We start from the raw sequence: 10,720 nt of genomic DNA on the forward strand, positions 1-10,720 counted from the left end.
GATCTGACACTATCGAGATTGGCACCCCATGCCGAGATACCACCTCTCTCACATAGATCTCAGCCAAATTCTCCGCAGAAGAGCTCTCACTAATAGCAAGAAAGTGAGCACTCTTCATCAAACAGTCCACTATCACCCAAATTGTGTCGACTCCATCCGCAATCCTCGGTAATTTGGTGATGAAGTCCATAGAGATCTGTTCCCACTTCCACTGGGGAATCTCCAGTGGCTGCAATGGACCATGTGGACGCTGGTGCTCTACCTTGACCCGACGGCAGGTCAAACACCTCTCAACTACCCAAGCAGCATCCCTCTTCATACAGGGCCACCAATAATCTCTTTTCAGATCCAAATACATCTTAGTGGCACCGGGATGGATCGAGAACCTCGATCTATGTGCCTCCTCCATCAGTATACGTCGAGCTCCTCCCGCGTAGGGCACCCAAATCCGCCCTCGGAAGGTCATAAGCCCTCGACTATCCGTCACAAACTCGGAAACCTGACCAATCACTCGCTCCCTCTTGCGGTTCTCCGGTCTCACGGTCTCCACTTGGGCCTCCCGAATGATATCTAAGACTGGAGTCATCACCGTCATCCTCATACACACATCTCGGATCCGATCACCCTCTGCTCTACGGCTCAGGGCGTCAGCTACCACATTAGCCTTGCCCGGATGGTACAAGATCCCGCAGTCATAATCTTTCACCACATCCAACCACCTCCTCTGTCTCATATTTAGGTTGGGCTGATCCATGAGATACTTCAGACTCTTATGGTCCGTGTATATGATACACCGGACTCCGTACAAATAGTGGCGCCAGATCTTGAGGGCGAACACCATCGCCCCAAGCTCCAGATCGTGGGTGGGGTATCTCGTCTCATGAGGCTTCAATTGTCTCGAGGCGTATGCTATCACGTGCCCCCTCTGCATCAGTACCGCACCCAACCTAGATATCGATGCATCACAGAAAACCACAAAGTCCTCCACCCCCTCGGGAAGGGCTAACACCAGGGCCTCGCACAATCTCTGGCGAAGAGTCTCAAATGAGGCCTGCTGCTCGGGACCCCAAGTAAAAGTAACGCCCTTCCGGGTCAACCTGGTGAGGTGGACGACAATCTTGGAGAAATCTCTGATAAATCTCCGATAATAACCGGCCAATCCCAGAAAACCCCTGATCTCGGATGGGGATCTCGACACCTCCCATCGCATAATTGCCTCAATCTTGGCCGGGTCGACCAATATCCCATTCTGATTAACGAGGTGCCCTAGGAACTGAACCTCTCGTAACCAGAAGTCACACTTGGAGAACTTAGTATATAGCCTCTCCGATCTCAAAACTCCCAAAACCTCTCTAAGATGCTCCTCGTGCTATTCTCTGGACCTCGAGTACACAAGAATAGCGTCGATGAAGACGATCACTGATCGATCCAACATGGGCCTACATACCCAGTTCATGAGGTCCATGAACGTTGTCGGTGCGTTAGTAAGCCTGAAGGGCATCACCACAAACTCATAGTGCCCATAACGAGTCCTAAAGGCCGTCTTCGGAATATCCTCCTCAGAAACTCTCATCTGATGATATCCGGACCTCAGATCAATCTTGGAGAACCAAGATGCCCCCTGCAACTGATCGAACAGATCATTGATTCTCGGAAGTAGGTAACGGTTTTTGACCGTCAATTTGTTCCGCTCCCGGTAATCAATGCACATCCGGTGTGAACCATCCTTTTTCTTCCCAAAAAGGATTGGAGCTCCCCACAGTGAGCTACTCGGTCTAATGAACCCTTTTCCTAACAGCTCCTGGAGCTGAGTGGATAACTCCTGCATCTCTGGCGGCGCAAGGCGATAGGGTGCCTTGGCAATAGGTGCCGCACCCGGAATCAAATCAATCTGGAACTCCACCTGCCTCTCGGGAGGCACACCAGGCAACTCCTCGGGGAAAAAATCAGCAAACTCACACACTATTGGAACCTTAGAGATAGAACTCGGTCTTTCAGCGGCAACCCTCGTATCCATCATGTATGCCATAAAACCCATGCAACCCTACTGTAAACTCTGTCTCGCTCGGGCAGCAGAGCAAAAGGCTGATCCAGACCTAGTGCCCTCGTCGTACACCGTAAGCACTCCCCCACTAGGGTCTCGTATAGTCACCAACTGACGCTCGCAGTCTATTATGGCTCCAAATCGACTCAACCAGTCCATGCCCACAATGACACAGACATCACCCATAGCGATCGGCACCAGGTCTATCGGGAACTCAACACCAAAAATCTCCAGAGTACACTGACGGATCACGTCAGTAACAAAAACCGCATACTCGTCGGCTATGGAAACCCTCAGAGGTCGACTCAACGCCTCACGTCGAATACTGATGTGGCGACTAAAAGCTACGGATACAAAAGATCGACTCGCACCCGACTCAAATAACACCAAGACAGGTACAGAATTCACAAGGAAAGTACCTATATACCACAATATATAAGCACAAAAATATCTCAAGAAAATAATAATAAGAATACATACCAGCCACAATGTCAGGTGTTGCGCAGACTCCTCCGCTGTCAGCTGAAAGGCTCTCCCACGAACCCTCGACACCTCGGCCTTCGCTGGCCGGTTTGGTTGCAATGGAAGCAAACCGAGAACCCCTTGGGGCAATCCGTCTCCATGTGCCCCACTTTTCAACATTTGTAGCAAATCCCCGCTCGATATGAACCCTCATGGCTCTTATCGCACTTTCCACAAGTGCGGCCCTTCTGGCCCCCAGCTCTGGTATCAGCGGGCTTAGCCCGCTTCGTTGCTGGCTGCGAGTGTACTGGTCTCCGGTCCCTACCCCGGGACTGCTCCTCCTCCCTGGTCTGTAGCTCAAGCTCAATCTCCCTCCTCCTGGAATTGGCCTGAAGCTCGGCCAATGTCCGGTACGACGAGTTCGCCACGAACTCTCGTATGTCCCTCCTCAGTATGCTCAAGTATCGACTCGCACGTGCCTGCTCAGTGGACACGTGCTCAGGGCAGAACATCGCCCTCTCGTAAAACATCCTCGAAATCTCAGTAACTGACTCTGTCTTCTACTTGAGAGATAGAAACTCTTGTGCCAACCGCTCGCTCTCCACAGGGGGAACATACTCGTCTCAGAACAACTGGACAACTTCTCCCATGTCACCGCAACATGATCTGCAGAGGTAAAATTGGCGGTCACAAACTTCCACCGGTCCTTCGTGTTGGATTAATGTCTAAGTCCATAACTATATTTGGTATGTACTTGACCCGACCCGACATGGTCCATTTGGGTTGCACTTCACCGGCACAATTTATATGGATAGTCTTTTGAGAATAGTATATTTATGATTTATATTAATATATTATAAGTTCTAATATATTAATATGGAATCATATTATTTAATTAGTATTGATCAAGAATTAATTTAGAATTAATTAAGTGATCAAAAAGAACTAATTAAATATGGACTCTTATATATATGGAATGGGCCAAGTTCATTTAGGTTGGGCTAAGCTTTCATGGATGGTCCATGGAGCTTTTAACCCATGGGTCCTATGTAAATGAAAGGTCATGGGTATTAGGGTTTACATGGATGTAACCCTAATCCTCCATAATATATAAAGGGGTCCTTGGCTCACAAAATTGGACAAGTGTGTGAAAATAAGAGTGGGCCGATTTTAGTGTGCATACATATTCTCAAGTTCTTCCAAGGTGTTTTGGTGATTTGTGATTCCATTTGAGGCTTCCACACTATTGGGGCTAAGCTCTTAAAGCTTGAAGACATCAAGCTACGTCAAAAAGGTATGTCATCTAACTAGAACTTTGTAGTATAGGTGCTTCATAATATGCTAGTTAGGATGAAACCTTGGAATAGTTAATATTTGCATGTATAATAGAGAAAACATAGATCCAAGGTTTATAGGGTTGCATGTACACCATAGGAGTGTTAGAATGCTCAAAACCCAACAGTGGTATCAGAGCCATGGGTTGTTTTCTGTTATATTGATGCAAATGTTTTATTTTCAAGTTGAAAAAAAAAGGAAAAAAACCATGACGTTTGTCAAATTTTAAGATAATTACTTGTTTTTGTGAAAAACTAATTATTTGTAAAATTTGAATCATTTGCTATATGAGTTGAATTAGGTCAAATTTAGTAAAAGATAAAATGATATGATTATTTTATTAGTTTTAAAAGTTTGATCTAAAGAGTTTTTTGAAACCTCCATAAGTTATGGATATGAAAAGGTTTTTAAAAAAATTGATTCAAAGTTTTTTATGGAGTTACAAAACTTGGTCTTAATGTTTTAAAGAATTCCATAACTTGTTCTTAAGTTATGGAACATGAAAAGTTTCATCATAAAACAAGTATTTAACTCCATAAGTTATGGAATCCAAAAGTTTTCAAGAGTTACAAAACTTGCCCTCAAGTTTTGGAATTTGGAAAAAGTTTTTTATGATAAAAAAAAGAATTGAATTCTAAAACTCTTGGGTTCATAACTTAAACAATTAATTAAATGGTTTTAATTTTGAATTTAATAATTGGAATTATGATGTTTTTATTGAATAATTCAATTAACTCTTATGGACTTTATTAATAGATAATTAAAGTGTTTAGTTAAAAGAGAATTAATAATTCCATAATGACATGGTTTAAATTTAATTAAATTAAGAGTATAGTTTAATTAATAGATTAAACCACCAAGTATTTTAAATGTCTAAAATACACCCTTATACTATTATAATATTAAAAGTTTAATATATTATATGTATAAGAGCAAGTCGTCTTACCATTAGTATGCCTCATTCACGAAGCCGGTCTATAAGGGGGGTATAAGGTTACTGCTTATAAAATGGCAGTTTAATGGATGTCCACTCTCACCCACTGCTTCCTTGACTGGTGGAGGGTCGTTAGCCGAACAGGTAGGACAAGGACTATAATTCTCCCTTCATTATAAGTATAATGATAAATACTAAGTAACTAAACACTTATAAATTCCCAATCTTAGTTACTTAGGAAAATGTGAATAAGGTGCTAATCCATGAAATTACACTTTGCACTTTGTTTAAGCTGTTAGTGGAGCGTGTGTGGTTAACCGACACACTAACCTGGACTTAACAAGGTAGGCAAAGGGTAACTTAATGTTTATCATAGTATCGTTGGAGCATGTGTGGTTAACCGGCACATCGATTGAGGGGTAAATATTAAGGGTACCAAGTATATTTGCATGGTTACTTCACAACTTGTTTTGTGATCCTCGGCATCCCAGTCACAAAACCTGAAGGGCACACTCGAGATTGAAACATGCCATTGAAAAGTTCAATGAATCTCAAAAGAATCTAGGAGTTTCAAAACCAATTAAAACCTAATAATACATTTCGTTTATCTTGGTGGAAATTGGTGAATCGTCATTCACCTACCTTCAAATATTTTATAGCTTGGATTACAACATCCCACTTCCAAGGTATAAAATAGTTTGTTGGGTCCTAGCCTTAATATATCATATTGGGTGTTATATTAAGGACTTAAATCAACTTTACGTGAATTTCTCCCATTGTTGATGTCTGGTTTAGACAACAATGATCTTCCCAAACCAAGCTTTCCTAATGAATATGACTTCCCGAGTTTGGCTCATGGAATTCATACTTCTCTTCCTCCACCTCCTCCAATTATTCTCCCTAACCCACAAGTTCAAGGTCACTCAAGCCCTAATGGCAAGCAAGGTCTATGTGTGATCACATCTTAGAGATGAAGTCACATATTGACAAGCCGGGAGAGTTGGGTGTCAAAGTCTTGAGAAAGTTGGATGTTCAATCACTTTCTAAGTCACATAGTGAGTTCCTTTGGGACTACTATGAAACAGACTATGACATGAACCTTAATGATCATATCTATTTGCTTGGTGCTGCTGAATCAGCAATGATTTGGAACGATAGTAAAGCAAATTTGATTAGAAGATCAACTTCCCAAAAACTTTATGGACAGTGACAATGGTGACACTGGAAATCCAGAAAAAGCATTCTCTTCCCAATGAAAAGGGATTGGCCATAGTCAACCCGGTTGACCAAATGGTAAAGAGAAAGGCTAAGTCTGAGATAGTCCCATTACCAAAGGGTCCATATGTTTATTTTGCCAAAGGAAGGGGCGTTGATTGCAAAGCTGCCAAATTTACCTAAGGATGTTAAAGTCAAAAGTTTGACTCTACATCAGGTAGAGCCCATTATCTAACTCTGTTAAGTTCTATTCTGAGATCCTCATTACATGATGTGACTGGGTCACATGTTGATGTTTTAAGAATCAAAGAATAGAGAGAAATCTTAAAGGAAGTATATGTTGATTCTGATCGCGAAGGTGGATTTCGATCGCATCAGAATTTTGAGCAGTTGCTTAAGCAGTTATGATATATTGCTAAGGAATAGATAACAACAATTTTCCATGTGGATTGTAAGGATAAGTTTTTCCGCAAAGTTTTAAAATAAAAGAAAATTGTTTAATTTTATTTATTTGAAGTATCCTTACAATGGCATTTGTGGAAAATTGTTGCTTAAATGATTCCACTGACAGCAATATTGGAAAATGGATTTGATTCTTTCATTTGTGGTAGTGTCTAAATTTACCAAATCAGGAAAGTTCCTCATCACCCAAGTTTCAATTGGACCGAAACTTGGAATCATGTAAGTTGAATAGTATGATGAATGAGAACTTTCAAGCATTGGAAAATCAAGACTAATTACTTGTTCACATGGATGTGTGAGTCAAGTGAAGGACTAAAGGGATCGAGTACACATTCTTGTGCACTGGTCATGTCCACCACAAAGCTCGTTAAGACTATTTGATTTACTAAAGTTTAGTAAATATGGTTATACTTACAAGTTTAAGTATAATTCTGAAACATTGGAAAAGTCTCAATGTATGGCAGAACGAATGGGAAGAATCAAATTAGGCAGAAAGATAAAAGTTTCTCAAATCTAAAAAGATGGGAGAGTACTTTAGTATCATGTTTGTGATCATCTTAATGATTTAGAAATCATATCACAATTAGTCCTCTAAAGGTCATCTTAGTGCATTCTTATGACTAAGAAGAGGAGTCATGAATTGTTGAAATGGTTAGATCAAGAAGATGAGTCATACTTCGTTCCAAAACAATTCTTAGAGTCATACTCCAAGATTATAACTTGAGTGACATATCTTAAAGAAAGGTTTAAAACACTTGTCAAATGTAAGAGTAAAAGTGTCCTACTCTTGTACATTTGAAATTGGTAAGTTGTGATGTGTTGGATAAAACAAAGACCAACTAAGGCCAATTGTGTGAAGTGTTTGTCTTGATAAAGAATCCGCACTATCTCTTGAATATTTGGCAAGATAGTCTTATATGTCAAGAGGATAGTGGGAGTCTTAAAGATCCTAAAAAGAATTTCAAGAACTAATCAAGAATAAAACCTGAGGTTCTTCACTAGCACATGACTTGACGTTTATAACCTATCGTGTTGACATATTCTGTGCCCATTCCAGTTAAAGTTGGCTTTGCATAGGAGTTCTGAAAGTTATCAATTGGTTGCATAACAACTTGGAAGCAATGGCAGGCCCTGTACTGCCAGGTGGCAAGAAGTTAAGATTGCATAAGTTCAGTCCATATGAGTTTGGATTTTTCATTATCCTTGTCTTGTGACTATGGTTTTGATGATTCACATGGATAAGAACACATACACCATAAAATCTAAGGGTCATAAGGTTTCTCTCCGATTCATGAAAATAATGGTGAGGAAACACTTCCACCAAGTAGATTTGAAGCAGATGGCAAAAGGTCTAAACAATTGAGACTATGATTACGACATCCCATTTCATAGTTCTGAAATTGTTTAGACACACATGCATGCTATCTAAGGAAAGGTGTATGGTTTTGATAAAGTTTTATCAAAGCATCTCGTATCAGAAATCTGAACTTTGGAAGGACCATATTGACATATTCTGAAAAGAGGCATCTCTTATTCAGAAGTGATAGTCAAAATGAGAGTATGGAGTTGTCTCCATAGGTGGAAGTTATCTGTGTAAGATTAGAAAACTTAATGCAAGGAGCATGTCCAAAGCAATGTACTTTGAATATGAGACTTAGTTTCCATGGATTTGATCTCCATTGGAATACCTTACAATGACTGTTGACAAGTCTTTGTGACTTTGTACATATTCATTACAGGAGGGTCAGTGCATATAAGTTTAAAATATAAACAGATTTCGATAAATGATAGGAATTTGAAATTCTCACATTTTTCGATAAGGATTTGGGAGTGTGAAATTAGAATCATTGAAATTATGTTCAATTGGTTTATTTCACAAAGTAAGGATCATAGACAAACATAGAGTGCATACTTGGTGTATGGCCAAGCTATTGTTTAAGAAAAACATAGTGTACATGCTTGGAGCATGGGACAACTAGTGTTTTTAATTCAAGTATAAAGTTGATAAAACCCAAAACAATGAATAATGAGTAATCAGTATGGTGGTAAATAAAATTGTTTATTTATATTCATAGGGTTTGATACCGTATTTGATTCATTTATTCTTGTGTTTCACTTTGCATGTTTTGACTTCCAGAATAACTAAGTCGCTCTTCCTGAATGATTAAGTTATTCAAACCATCCACAGTCGGTCATATGTTGGAAGTAGATATGAATCAAGACTGTCATGGGTTGGTTTGTAGAGGTCCAAGTTGGTGGACAAAGAGGTGCTACAACACTCATGAGTGCTCATAAGTTCTGAGTATTGGATTCAACCCGCGCTCATTTGAATCACTTCATGGATTTTATCACGAGTGATCATGAGACGATAATATCTTATATTCTTCAAACCTAGAGATATGAGTTGTTACTATGAGTTGGTTATACATTGATTGCACGAAAACGCATTTGGTAACTCGATGTTATAAAACGTGCCTTTGTGCATGATTCAACAAGTAGTAGAACAAGCCATATGAGTCGAAGTTTATCCATTCCTTTTACCTTCGGGATAAAAGCGATATTTGTGGGCCCCTCGATGATTTAGCGATGACACATGTGAGTGCTTGGCCAAGCCAGGACTGATTTGATTTGTTCAATCAGTCAGTCATCATAAATCGAAAATCGGGAAACAACAAATGGACAGAGAGAATGATTATAATCCATGTCTCAGTCCATATGATATCTAGAATGGAGGAATATATGATCCCTTATCTAATGGACAAGTCATTGACAAGGTCAGAGTTCGACAGCGGCTTTAAGAGCTACGATTGCCAGTTAGGTTTTGAAGTCATACTCAATAATAGTTTTAGACTTATCCATGTGGGAGACTGTTGGATTAATGTCTAAGTCCATAACTATATTTGGTATGTACTTGACCCGACCCGGCATGGTCCATTTGGGTTGCACTTCACCGGCACAATTTATATGGATAGTCTTTTGAGAATAGTATATTTATGATTTATATTAATATATTATAAGTTCTAATATACTAATATGGAATCATATTATTTAATTAGTATTGATCAAGAATTAACTTAGAATTAATTAAGTGATCAAAAAGAACTAATTAAATATGGACTCTTATATATATGGAATGGGCCAAGTTCATTTAGGTTGGGCTAAGCTTTCATGGATAGTCCATGGAGCTTTTAACCCATGGATCCTACGTAAATGAAAGGTCATGGGTATTAGGGTTTACATGGATGTAACCCTAATCCTCCATAATATATAAAGGGGTCCTTGGCTCACAAAATTGACACAAGTGTGTGAAAATAAGAGTGGGCCGATTTTAGTGTGCATACATATTCTCTCAAGTTCTTCCAAGGTGTTTTGGTGATTTGTGATTCCATTTGAGGCTTCCACACTATTGGGGCTAAGCTCTTAGAGCTTGGAGACATCAAACTACATCAAAAGGTATGCCATCTAACTAGAACTTTGTAGTATAGGTGCTTCATAATATGCTAGTTAGGATGAAACATTGGAATAGTTAATATTTGCATGTATAATAGAGAAAACATAGATCCAAGGTTTATAGGGTTGCATGTACACCATAGGAGTGTTAGAATGCTCAGAACCCAACACTTCGCCCCCAAGCGAAGCTGGTTCAACGCAAACCGAACTCTCAAGTGATCTGGGCATGAACATGTGTAAAAACACCCCTCAATATCAGAGATCCATGTCATCGCAGAAATCAGATCCTGTGTCCGATCAAACTCTGGTGGCTTTGTGTTGCTGAACTCCCGGAACAACAACGAGTCACCTCCATGTGGCCTAGCAGCGGCGACAGCTGCAGTGGCAGCAGCAGCAACAACCTTAGTGATAGCAGCGTACCGCTCATCAGATGTCTCAATCAGGGTGGTCTTGATAGACCCAAACATCTCAAGAATCTCTGCTCGGATGGCTGCTGCCACCTCCTCATGAATCATCCTCTGGATCTCCTCGTCACTGGTCCCACTACGCTCGGGGTTGTGGCGTGTACCCACCATGATGCCTCTGAAACACAGCACAAAATTATCAGAGACTCTCTCGAGCATACTCACACTCGATCACCCATTCCTACTTGTTCCTTAGCTTCCTAAGGATTCTTACTTGGATTGCATACAGATATGGTGTTTTCAGTAGTACGGGCCCAATACTACCTTCCACACCCGGCCTGTAGTCACCCCAAGTCCTCCTCCTATGATTCTAATTCCCAAGTACTCTATCTCTCTCAGTATCAGACTACTCTC

Source organism: Lactuca virosa, chromosome 8 (assembly GCF_052849685.1).
Source record: "Lactuca virosa cultivar CGN04683 chromosome 8, Lactuca_virosa_CGN04683_v6, whole genome shotgun sequence".
Taxonomy (NCBI): Eukaryota; Viridiplantae; Streptophyta; class Magnoliopsida; order Asterales; family Asteraceae; genus Lactuca; species Lactuca virosa.